This window comes from Citrus sinensis, chromosome 3 (genome assembly GCF_022201045.2).
Source record: "Citrus sinensis cultivar Valencia sweet orange chromosome 3, DVS_A1.0, whole genome shotgun sequence".
Classification (NCBI taxonomy): Eukaryota; Viridiplantae; Streptophyta; class Magnoliopsida; order Sapindales; family Rutaceae; genus Citrus; species Citrus sinensis.
The window spans coordinates 31,688,831-31,699,922 of record NC_068558.1 but is presented as its reverse complement, the minus strand read 5'-3'; the positions used below and the strand labels follow the sequence as shown (position 1 = coordinate 31,699,922).

General features: G+C 35.3%; 1 pseudogene; it reads left to right on the top strand.

Moving 5' to 3' along the window:
• The first annotated feature begins 3,467 nt into the window (after window positions 1–3,467).
• On the top strand, window positions 3,468–4,961 carry LOC107174391 (uncharacterized; annotated as a pseudogene).
• The last annotated feature ends 6,131 nt before the right edge of the window (window positions 4,962–11,092 follow it).

Below are 11,092 nucleotides of genomic sequence, written 5' to 3'. Positions count from 1 at the left end.
ATAAACTACAAAACCTAATCCCTTTTATTCGTTTTGACTTATAAGGACATAAATGTTAAATAACTACATTTAATGTGTTTTCTTTATAAAAACAAACAAGATGCCACTTAATTTTTAGATATTAAAAAAATAAACATGTTATTGAAACATTTATATTCAAAACCATTCAAATTTTAATCAAATTCTAACCTATTCAGACTTTAAATTAAAAATAAACGCTACCTTAATATCTTTTCAAGTCTCTTGCATAGTGATGAAAATTAATTTTATTTAATCTTTCTATGTTGGATTAGGCTTCAATTGTATACCATTGTATCTTATGTTTGAAAATCTTTTAAAGTATTTTCAAATTCAGAGAAAAGGAAAATTGATATTAAAAAATAATTTAATTTCAACTACTTATGAGTTGTTGGACCATAAACTGTATTATATGTCAAAGAACATGTTTAGCTGGATAAAATTGTTGGCTACATCCTTCACTAAAAGAAATTATATAATATATTAAAAATAATACAATCAATTAATGCACGTATTGTGACGCACATGCAAGCTAAAAGGGAGTACATGTGGCTAATTAGCAAGCTGTCAGCTTAAAGCAAAGCACATGCATGCTTCACCTATGTGCTTGTCATGCATGATTGGAGGCAATGGATATATATAAAGTAAAGAATTGAAGCAGCTGTCACCATTTTCATGAATCAAACTAAAACAATGTAATTCAAAGAGAAGAAAAAGAAAGGAAAAGCTGAGAAGGGAAGAAAACAAAAGGAAAAGAGAAGAGGAAAAGAAGAAAAGATGAAGAAAGAAGAGGAAAAGAACAAAAGAACAAAAGATGAAGAAGAAAAAATAAAGAAAAGAAAAACCGAGAGTGAGAAATGATTTTGAAAAGAGGAATTGAGAGGAAATATTATCGGAAAGAGAATTGGATAGTTATATCTATATCCAGTAAGTCAGTAGGTAACGTATTTAAGAAATTTGAACAATTATGATTTAGTTTATGTCATATGTATAAGTTTTTATATCAGTTCTAACAATTAATTTTTGAATCCTATATTTTAGGAGAAATCCAAGAATTAAGGAATCTATCGGAGCTCCAACGAACCCCGAAGTGAAACATGTTTTGTGAGTGGATTACTATTATTATTATTTATATATATTCTACAAAGTATTTATGTTTGATAGTATGATTTAGTATCATGTTATGATTATATGTACGCATATTATATGATTGATTGAATCATGAGATGTGATTGCCAGATACCATATGTGTACCCTTCCCCATAGGCTCTATGCATGTGTAGTGAGAGTTAGATTACTCGACCCTTGTGATGTAGTTAATTTCGCTGAGTATTGAGAGTTTTTTCTCCCACTTTACTTGTGCAATGATGATTCCAGTAAATATTGAGAGTTATTTCTCCTACATATTATTTGGTGCAGTTTTATCATATATATATGATTTCATATTTGCTTGTGTAATGTGTTCAGTGTGAAGGTATGTCATACAATTATGTACAAGCACCAGAGCACTAATTTATATATATATATATATATATATATATATATATATATATAGATACAAACACACAAACACACAATTATATCCATTCATTTAGCCACAAGTATATTATTTTCCTATTTACCCCATTTCTTTAAGATTTTCGTAGGATTTTGTGCAATTCAGTTTCTAATCAGTTGAGGTTGGGCCACAACATGCATTACTGCATGACTTATATTTTGAGCACGTTTATGTTTATATGTATATATCTAAAGTGTATGTATGTACAGTAAGATGTGAACTGTGTAAGTTTTGAATATATTTTTGAATGAGGTACATATGTTATTATTTGTTTATAACAAAGGCCGAGGCTAGTGTTATGTATTCATGAATTAAATTTATGTCACAAGCTTTAGATATAAGATCACATGATTCACCTCGAATTTGGCAAAGAGGTTGGGTCAGGTTGTGTCATGTATGATATGCACTTACTTAGATTCAATATAACCATCATTTACATGATAGTTTTTCAAAATAAGTGCACATATATCATAGTATGATTTACTTTTTATATGGCTAACATGGTACTGATCATGTATTCTAAAATTTGTCCCTTAGTTAGCGGCATTTGTTTTAAAATTTTATGCTAAAATAAGGTCATTTTAAATTTCAAAGTGTAAAATGTATTTTATACATTTACACAATACTAAGGATGAAATGGTCTTCAACATAGATTCCTTAATAAATTTTAATAGAGCTGACAGAAAGTGGTTATTTAGAGAAATTGAACAATAGATGGTGCCTTTATTTAATTTATTAATAAAATGCATCTACAAACTGATGTAGTCCAAAAGGCGTCCTTTGTTATAGTGTAATGGGAGTAAATATATGAAATAAAATGTTGAAGAAATATCTGTGGGGAATAATAATTGCAGAAAAAGGGAGCAATAATTGATAAAACTTTATTTTAAAAGTTGGACTATTGGCACCCCTCTAGTCTCCTCATCAAACCCTTTTTCAGTTATATTTATTTTATTTCCAAAAATTTCCTTTTATTTTCAAAGACACTCTTTTAGTTTTTCATTTAATCTTCTTTTATTGTTAAAACTCAAAGTAGTATTGTGTTTTTTTTCATCTCTTTTGCAATCGTATTGTTATCCTACATACAAATTAAAAAGTTTTTTAGGTGATAAAGTTTGAATGCTAATCATTAGCTTAAATAACACATATTTTAGATTGTAGTTTGAAAGTAATCTTGAGTACAAAAATATTTAATCGATAAGAAATAGGAAAAGAAAAATAGATTATTCTAAATTTATACAATTTATCTTAGATAAGAAATAATAGGTAGGAAATAAAAAAAGGATTGATTATTAATGAAAGTAATTTGTTGGGGAAAAAAATCCTACATGTGTTTATTTCTTCTTTGCTCTTAATTGTAATTTTATTTGAAATAGGGTTTTATAAGAATAATGAAGGGGTGCCAATAGTTTCACTCTTATTTTAATTGAAATATAGGTAAGAATTGATGGTGCTTCGAGACACATTACAAATGTAGTTTTTCTAGTGAAAAAAAGAGTACGATAGGAAGATTAGATAGATCACAGAAAGGTCTTGACTTCTATTTATAGATAATTATGTACTCTTTTATTTGGATTGTCACTTTTCATGATACCCTTTCATTTATGGTTATTAAATCAAATTTTGAATAAGATCATCACTGGTCCAAAATAAACCGTCACCATTTCAAATTGAAGTATAAAACCATGGATGGATGCATCTTTAAATAAAATGATATATTTTTATTATATTTGACACTATTTAATTAGACATATCTTTACAGTCGAACACCTATTTAAAGCTCACTTGCCAGACTCGGCTGGATTGGGCTGGGCCTGCTATAAGAATGTGTTACCAGAATGAAGCTTTGCTTTGATTATCACATACACATAGAGGGAAATTGAAATTTATGATGGCGTTGGCCGCTCAATTCCTGCTTCGGATTCCCCAACTCGGAAGGAAAAATATAAACTTTCCGTTGTACAAGCATTGCGGGAATTATAAGCCATTGTTCTTGTCTTGCAATTCAGCACCAATGACAATTGTTCTTCATCTTCTTCTTCGAAGAAGAAGAATTACTTAGAATTGACGGACGATGAGCTGCTTCGCGAATGCGAAATGGACACGTACAAATCGTCTGGACCAGGCGATCAGCACCGCAACAAGCGTGAATCCGCCGTACGTCTCAAGCACGTACCGACCGGCATCATAGCGCATGTGGCCGAAGACTGATCGCAGCACAAGAATTGCGCGTCAGCTATGTCGCGCCTCCGCACTCTTTTGGCCCTCAAAGTGGGGGGCAGTGTGAATCTTGATACGTATTCGCCGCTGCCACAGCTTCTTCAAATCCTTCCTCCTAAGTCTACTATTAGAAGTTCAGAAGTTGGTCCACAATTTGGACCTAACAATCCTAAATTTGCTTTGGTATTACACTATTCACTTTTGCTTCGTTTTTTGTTTTCTATTAAAATTTAAGTCATAGTAATGATTTTTTTTTTTTTGGTTAACTACAGGGAATGCAAGCTCTGCTTGATCTAATTTTCGCAGTCGAGGGATCTGTATCAGAAGCAGCAAAATTCTTGGGGTATTGCATTAAGCTTAATACTCTATCAAGTGATAATTGAACTTTAAAAGGAGAAATTGCTATATGTAATGTGTTTGATTGGCGTTTAGGTTTCCAATATTTTTTTAATTTAAAATTTTTCTCATATGGTGATCTCTTATACATGTGGCAGGTTAAGCACTGGAGCATTGTCACGGTTGATTCTATCGGATGATTCTCTTCGAATGGCGGTGAATGAGTTCAGGACTTCTAAGGTATGCTAATTCATAGCTGATAGTGTGTATTACGATAAGATTCAACCTGTTGATTAATTTAAAATTGTTATCTTCTTTCTTATTTGCGCAACAAATATAATACTTGAGTAAGAGTATTTTCTTTTTTACTTTTGTGCAACAAATATAATAAGTCTGTTTTTTGTTGTTGAGTGTCTGCGTCAGTGCCCGATGGCATATTTTTAAGTAGCTTTAAAGCATATTTGGCTCTTTGTTTATGAATAATGTTCAATAGCAACCTGCCCCATTGATAAGAGAAATGTATGATATAATTTTTCAAGATACCAACCTGCATTATGAATTGTTATTGGAAGGAAGTACGATAATAAATTAAGAGCAAAGACTTATTAAAAGATGTATCTTCATTATTACGTGAAATGTATGTTCTGCTTCTCATTCACTTTACCAGAATTACAAAAGTTTTATGTTATTGATGGTTGGATTGTTTCTGGGTTATCCTTGTTTTTAATGGACAATCTTCATTTGAAACATGAAAATTTTAAAAAAAACTCCGATTTGTGCAGGGTATGAAGCCTCTTAAGTAGGACTTCTTGGGTGCTACTATTGTGTTCGGCAACTTGAAATTCTTACGAATTGCTTAAATATGCAAGCAACAGAGAACAAACAACCCTTTTGTATATTAAGATAACATGAATTAATAAGTTATACACATTCTTCACATATTTATACTAAACGAGAAAAATGGTAGCTTGCTCAAAGGATAACAGAAATGAATAAAACAAAAGATTACAGCTGCACTAGCCAATCATTGAAAACATTCTAGAAACTCCAGGTTGCAGTATTCACGTGTAGATATTCCCCTGCATAACTGTTCTGCCAGCTCATTGAATACACCTCAGCTTTTACATCAGCTGGCTGCTGGATATGGTTGCTCAGGTGGCATGCCAACATGGCCTTGGGGTCAACTGTTGACTCATCTTCACAATCTGAATTCTCAACACCCTCTCTCAAACTTAAGGTCTTGTCGAAAACATTAAGTTTGCTTCTAAATTGACTGAACTTGTAGTAAGGCAATGGTTTGGTTAGTATGTCTGCAACTTGATCTCTGCTGGCTACAAAACTGATTTCCAGCTCTCCTTGAGTGACTTTGTCTCTAATGAAATGAAGATCTATCTCAAAATGCTTTGTTTTTGAGTGATACACAGGATTTGTGGCTATTGCTGCTGCACTTGTGCTATCACTTAAAATCATTAGAACTCTTTGCATATCGATTTCCAGTTCACCAAACAGAGAACTGATCCAAGTGATTTCAGTGGTACACAGAGCTATGGCCCTGTACTCGGACTCAGCTGTAGATCTTGCTACCATGCCCTGCTTTCTTGAGCTCCAAGCTACTAAATTATCTCCCAAAAACACACAATATCCACTTATCGATCTTCTGTCATCCTGATCACTAGCCCAGTCAGCATCTGTATAGGCTATTAAATCTAAGTGTTCTGACTTCTGGAATTTTAAGCACATGTTACCAGTGCTCTTTAGGTACCTCAACACTCGTTTGCAAGCTGTCCAGTGAGATTGTCTTGGGTCAGACATGTATTGGCTAAGCTTGTTAACAGAATATGCAAGCTCTGGTCTTATTAGGACAGCATACTGTAGACTCCCTACAACACTTCTGTAAAATGAGGGATTGTCAAGTTTGGTGCCTTCACCCTTCTTTAGTTTCTCTGTTGTGCTGAATGGTGACTCTATTCCCTTGTAATTTTCCATCTCAGTTTTAGCTAATAAGTCTTGAACATATTTAGCTTGAGAGAGCATAATTGAGTGCTGATTTCTTATGACCTGTATCCCAATGAAGTAGCTCAAATTTCCAAGATCTTTCAGTGCAAAAGCTCCACTTAGCTTTCCTATCACTTCCTCAATACCTTTGTTGTCTGCCAGTTATAATTTTGTCATCTACATACACAAGCACAATGATTATTTTAGCACTGCTTCTCTTGAAGAATAGAGAGGTATCACATTTGGAATTGTTGAATCCCCAAGAGCACAGAGCATTCTTTAATTTGTCAAACCATGCTCTGGGTGCTTGCCTCAGTCCATAAAGAGCTTTCTGGAGCTTGCATATGTGGTTTGGTCTTCTCTTATCTTCAAATCCCTCAGGTTGTGGCATGTACACTGTTTCTGTCAAGTCTCCATTCAGAAACACATTATTTATGTCAACCTGCCTCAACAGCCAATCATTGTTTACAGCCAAAGTTAAAATGATTCTGATTGTTGCAGCTTTGACCACAGGGCTGAAGGTTTCATTAAAGTCAAGTCCTGGTGTCTGCAGAAACCCTTTTAGCACAAGTTTAGCTTTGTATCTATTTATGGTGCCATCTGGATTCTCCTTTACTTTGTACACCCATTTGTTGCCAATGAGTTTGTAGTTCTGGTCATGTGGTATTAAGGTCCAGGTTTGGTTTTTGACAAGAGCATTGTATTCATCCTCCATTGCTCTTCTCCATTTAGGATCTTTTAGTGCCACAGTTGAGTCAGGGGGTAAGGAAGTTTGAGATTGAGTGGATATTTGATAAACTTTAGGTTTGAAAATCCCTGCTTTGGACCTTGTGATCATGGGATGTAAAGAGGCTTGAGTGTTTGGTTTTGTTATAGGAGGCAAGATGCAGTTTTCTGCTGAGGAGTTTGGTGGGAGTTGAGTAGGTGTGTGGTTGTCTGATACAGTGTTGAGGTTCAAATTCTGACAGGCTTCTTCTTGACCAAAGCTTGGGAGCTGTTCTGAGTTTCCAATAGTGGCCTGAGATTAACTATGAGCTGCGTTTTGCTGTGCTGACTCAGGGGGAACACTGGTGTTGAAGGATACAACTTGAAATTTTTCAAGAACTGTGAGGGAATCATTTTGGTCAGTGAGCCTGTGTTTGCAGAAGTTTGAGTCATTTTGAAAAGGGAATAAATGTTCATTAAATTTGACACTGGCTGAAATGTAAATTCTCTCTGAATGATGCATGCAAATGTAACCTTTGTGATTGTTGCTAATGCCTAGCAGTATGCATTTGGAAGTGTGGAAATCAAACTTATGCTTGTTGTAGGGTCTTAGGTATGGAAAGCATTCACAACCGAAAACTTTAATTTGGGAATAATCTGGTTTGGTGAGATGTAGCAGCTCAAAAGGAGTTTTATTTTTAAGAATGGGTGAGGTTAGTCTGTTTATGATGTAGATAACATAGCTGAAAGCTTCTTGCCAATATTTCAAAGGCATTTTTGCTTGGGCTAGTAATGTTAGGCCAGTTTCCATAATGTGTCTGTGCTTTCTCTCCACTTTTCCATTTTGTTCATGCAGATAGGGGCATGAGTGTCTTAAGGCTATTCCTTCTTTCTTGAGAAAGGGTTCGAAGGTCTTAAACTCCCCACCCATGTCTGTCTGTAAAGCCTTGATTCTTAAATTTAACTGGTTTTTTACTTGGCTTTTAAACACAATGAATGTGTCAAGGGCTTGTGATTTTGTTGTTAAGGGAAACAACCATGTATATCTTGTTTTGTCATCCATAAATGATATGTAATATCTGTGCCCATGGGTAGATGGAATAGGTGCTGGCCCCCAGAGGTCACTGTGTATCAGTTCTAGGGCTGTGCTGGTCTTGGTTTCAATGCTTTTAAAGTTCAGCTTTGATTGCTTTCCATACTGACATGCATCACAAAATGAAGGAAATATATTTTTATTAAAGTTGAGCTGATTACAGGATAAAAGAGTATTTTTCAGAACTGACTCATTTGGATGCCCCAGCCTAAGGTGCCAAAGATCCATTTCATTTGTTCTAAAATTCCTACTGCTTGTGTCAGCTCTACTGGACTCAACAACGCTGGTACCTAAAGACTCATTACTATCAACACTGAAATTAAAACATGCCATTGACATTGGATTGCTAATGCAACTTATTGACTCAGGTATTGAAGATGAAGATAACTCAGCAGCATATGTGACCTTGTTGCCACTCAAATGAGTGGGCATGCATAGCAGCTCATATAATCCATCTCTAGCCACTCCTTTCACCAGAATTCTCCCTTGGCTCTTGTCCTTGATGAAGCAAACAGATTTTTGGAACTCAACATCAATATCATTATCATGAAGCAATTTGGAAACACTAATGATATTTTTGGTAATATCAGGTACACATAAAACATAATTTAATTTAATGTGTTTGTGTGGACAGTAAGCAGGCAATATAGAGTAGCCAATGTGAGAGATGTGAAGTTTGTTACCATTACCGACAGTGAGCTTGTCATTACCTTGGTACTCTGAGTTCCGGTTCATGTTTCCAATGGCATTGGTCACATGATTTGTGGCACCACTGTCAAGGTACCAGGGATTGCTGCTTTGTCCTTCTGCTGTGGCCATGTAGGCTCCTCTTCTCCTATTTGGCTGTGGCACATAATTTTTCTTGAACCTATGCCAGCATTCAGCAGCTGTGTGTCCCATTTTGAAGCAGATTTGGCATGGACCCTTTGATTCAGAGCTTTCATTTTTTGCAACAGCTTTGGCTTTCCCTTTATCTTGACCATTTTGATTTCCCTGACCAGGACCACCATTACCACCATTTCCAGAACCACCACCAGGATTTCTGAAAACTATCCTAGGTTGTTGCTGATTACCAAATATTTCACCATTGCCCCAGTTCCTTCTGCCATTTCTCATCTGTGTGAAGTTAGCCTCAAGTGTCCCTGGACTGAGATTTTGCTCAGTCCTGGTTTCTTGGCTGAGGAGCATGCTATAGACCTCTGATAATGAGGGAGTTTCTGGCATAGAATTAATGTTAGTGACAACAGAGTCATATTCAGATCCTACTCCAGCTAAGACACACAAAATGAAGTCCTCATCATTCATATTATTTCCAGCTGCTCTAAGTGTATTTAAGATAGTTTTCATTCTGGAGTAATATTCATGAATTGTAAGAGAGCCCTTTTTAGTGGTTTGAATCTGTGTCCTTAAATACAGGATTCTAGCTCTTGTTCTTGCACCATACTGATTGGTAAGAGTTGTCCAGACTTCATGTGAAGTAGAACAATCCACCACAGTGCCTAGGACACCCTCACTGAGTGATGAGAGCAACCAGCTCAACAAAATATGGTCTTGTTTCTTCCAGATTTGATATTCTAGATTTTGGTGGGTAACAACAGTTTGGTTAGGTCCAGGACTGGTGAAACATCTAGGGGGACATGTATAGCTTCCATTTATGAAGCCTTCAAGCTCATTGGCTCGTGTGCTGGAGACCACTTGTGATCTCCAGAGCATGAAGTTGTTCTGTGTTAACTTGATGGGAGTGGTGAACACATATGTGTTGCTGGTGATATGTTGGGTAGGAGATGGGTTCATTATGGTCACATTTCTGGTGTTATTATTTGGATTCTGATTGTTGATATTTTCAGGTTGGTTTTGATTCAAGTCATTTGGTTGATCATCTGGATTTTCCAGTGTTTGATTCATGTTTGTTTTTGAATTTCTGCTGCTTTCCATAGCTCAAAAGTTGCTTTGATACCAACTTGAAATTCTTACGAATTGCTTAAATATGCAAGCAGCAGAGAACAAACAACCCTTTTGTATATTATGATAACATGAATTAATAAGTTATACACATTCTTCACATATTTATACTAAACGAGAAAAATGGTAGCTTGCTCAAAGGATAACAGAAATGAATAAAACAAAAGATAACAGCTGCACTAGCCAATCATTGAAAACATTCTAGAAACTCCAGGTTGCAGTATTCACGTGTAGATATTCCCCTGCATAACTGTTCTGCCAGCTCATTGAATACACCTCAGCTTCTACATCAGCTGGCTGCTGGATATGGTTGCTCAGGTGGCATGCCAACATGGCCTTGGGGTCAACTGTTGACTCATCTTCACAATCTGAATTCTCTACACGGCAAATATTTTTTTTTCTTTTTTCAGTCACCATAATGGGGGTCATGGTGAAACAACTTGCTATTCACTCTGGACAAGAATGGGCTTCTATAAGTAAAGCACACTTATTTCACTCTTTCCTTAGTATGGAGCTGCTTACCGTTGGGATGAAGATGGTAATAGCAGATTTAGAAATTAGTTTTCTTCAGTAGGAAAATTCTAAATCTTGGAAAATTTAAAGTTGTACTAGAAAACAAGCTGCCTATTCAACCAATGGCTAAATGTAGCATAGTAGTCTCCTTAGACGATTAATTAGATTGCATTCCTTTTGATCTCTCTCTTTTCATTTTTTCTCCTTTTTGACTTGCACTTCTCTGTTCCTTTCCTCAAAAAAAAAAATTTGCACTTCTTTGCTGATGTCTTCCCAATATCCTATGATGTACAAATGCACAAATACTCTTGTTGTGACGTTAACCATATATGGTTTCTTTTTTATTTTGGTCCATTTTCCAACAACATAGAATAGTAAGAAGAATACTTTATTTTAATGATGCTTCTCTGCTTTCTTAAATGTATGCTTGTTCTTGTTCACATTTTACTGTTCATCATAATTGGTATGGTCTTTCTTTGGCATCATCAAGCTCCAAATGTGATGAAACATTTTGAATTTCTTATTGATCCAGCCTTCACTTTAGTATAATGTATACACCGTACCTGCAGTAAGTATCATTGATAGTTCTGAATGAGTGCGAAAGCAGACTAGTGTGTAACTTCATGATTTATTTACTGGTTTGCACATCCATATTTCAAATGGTTTACTGGTCTCTGGCCTAAAGAGAGGGA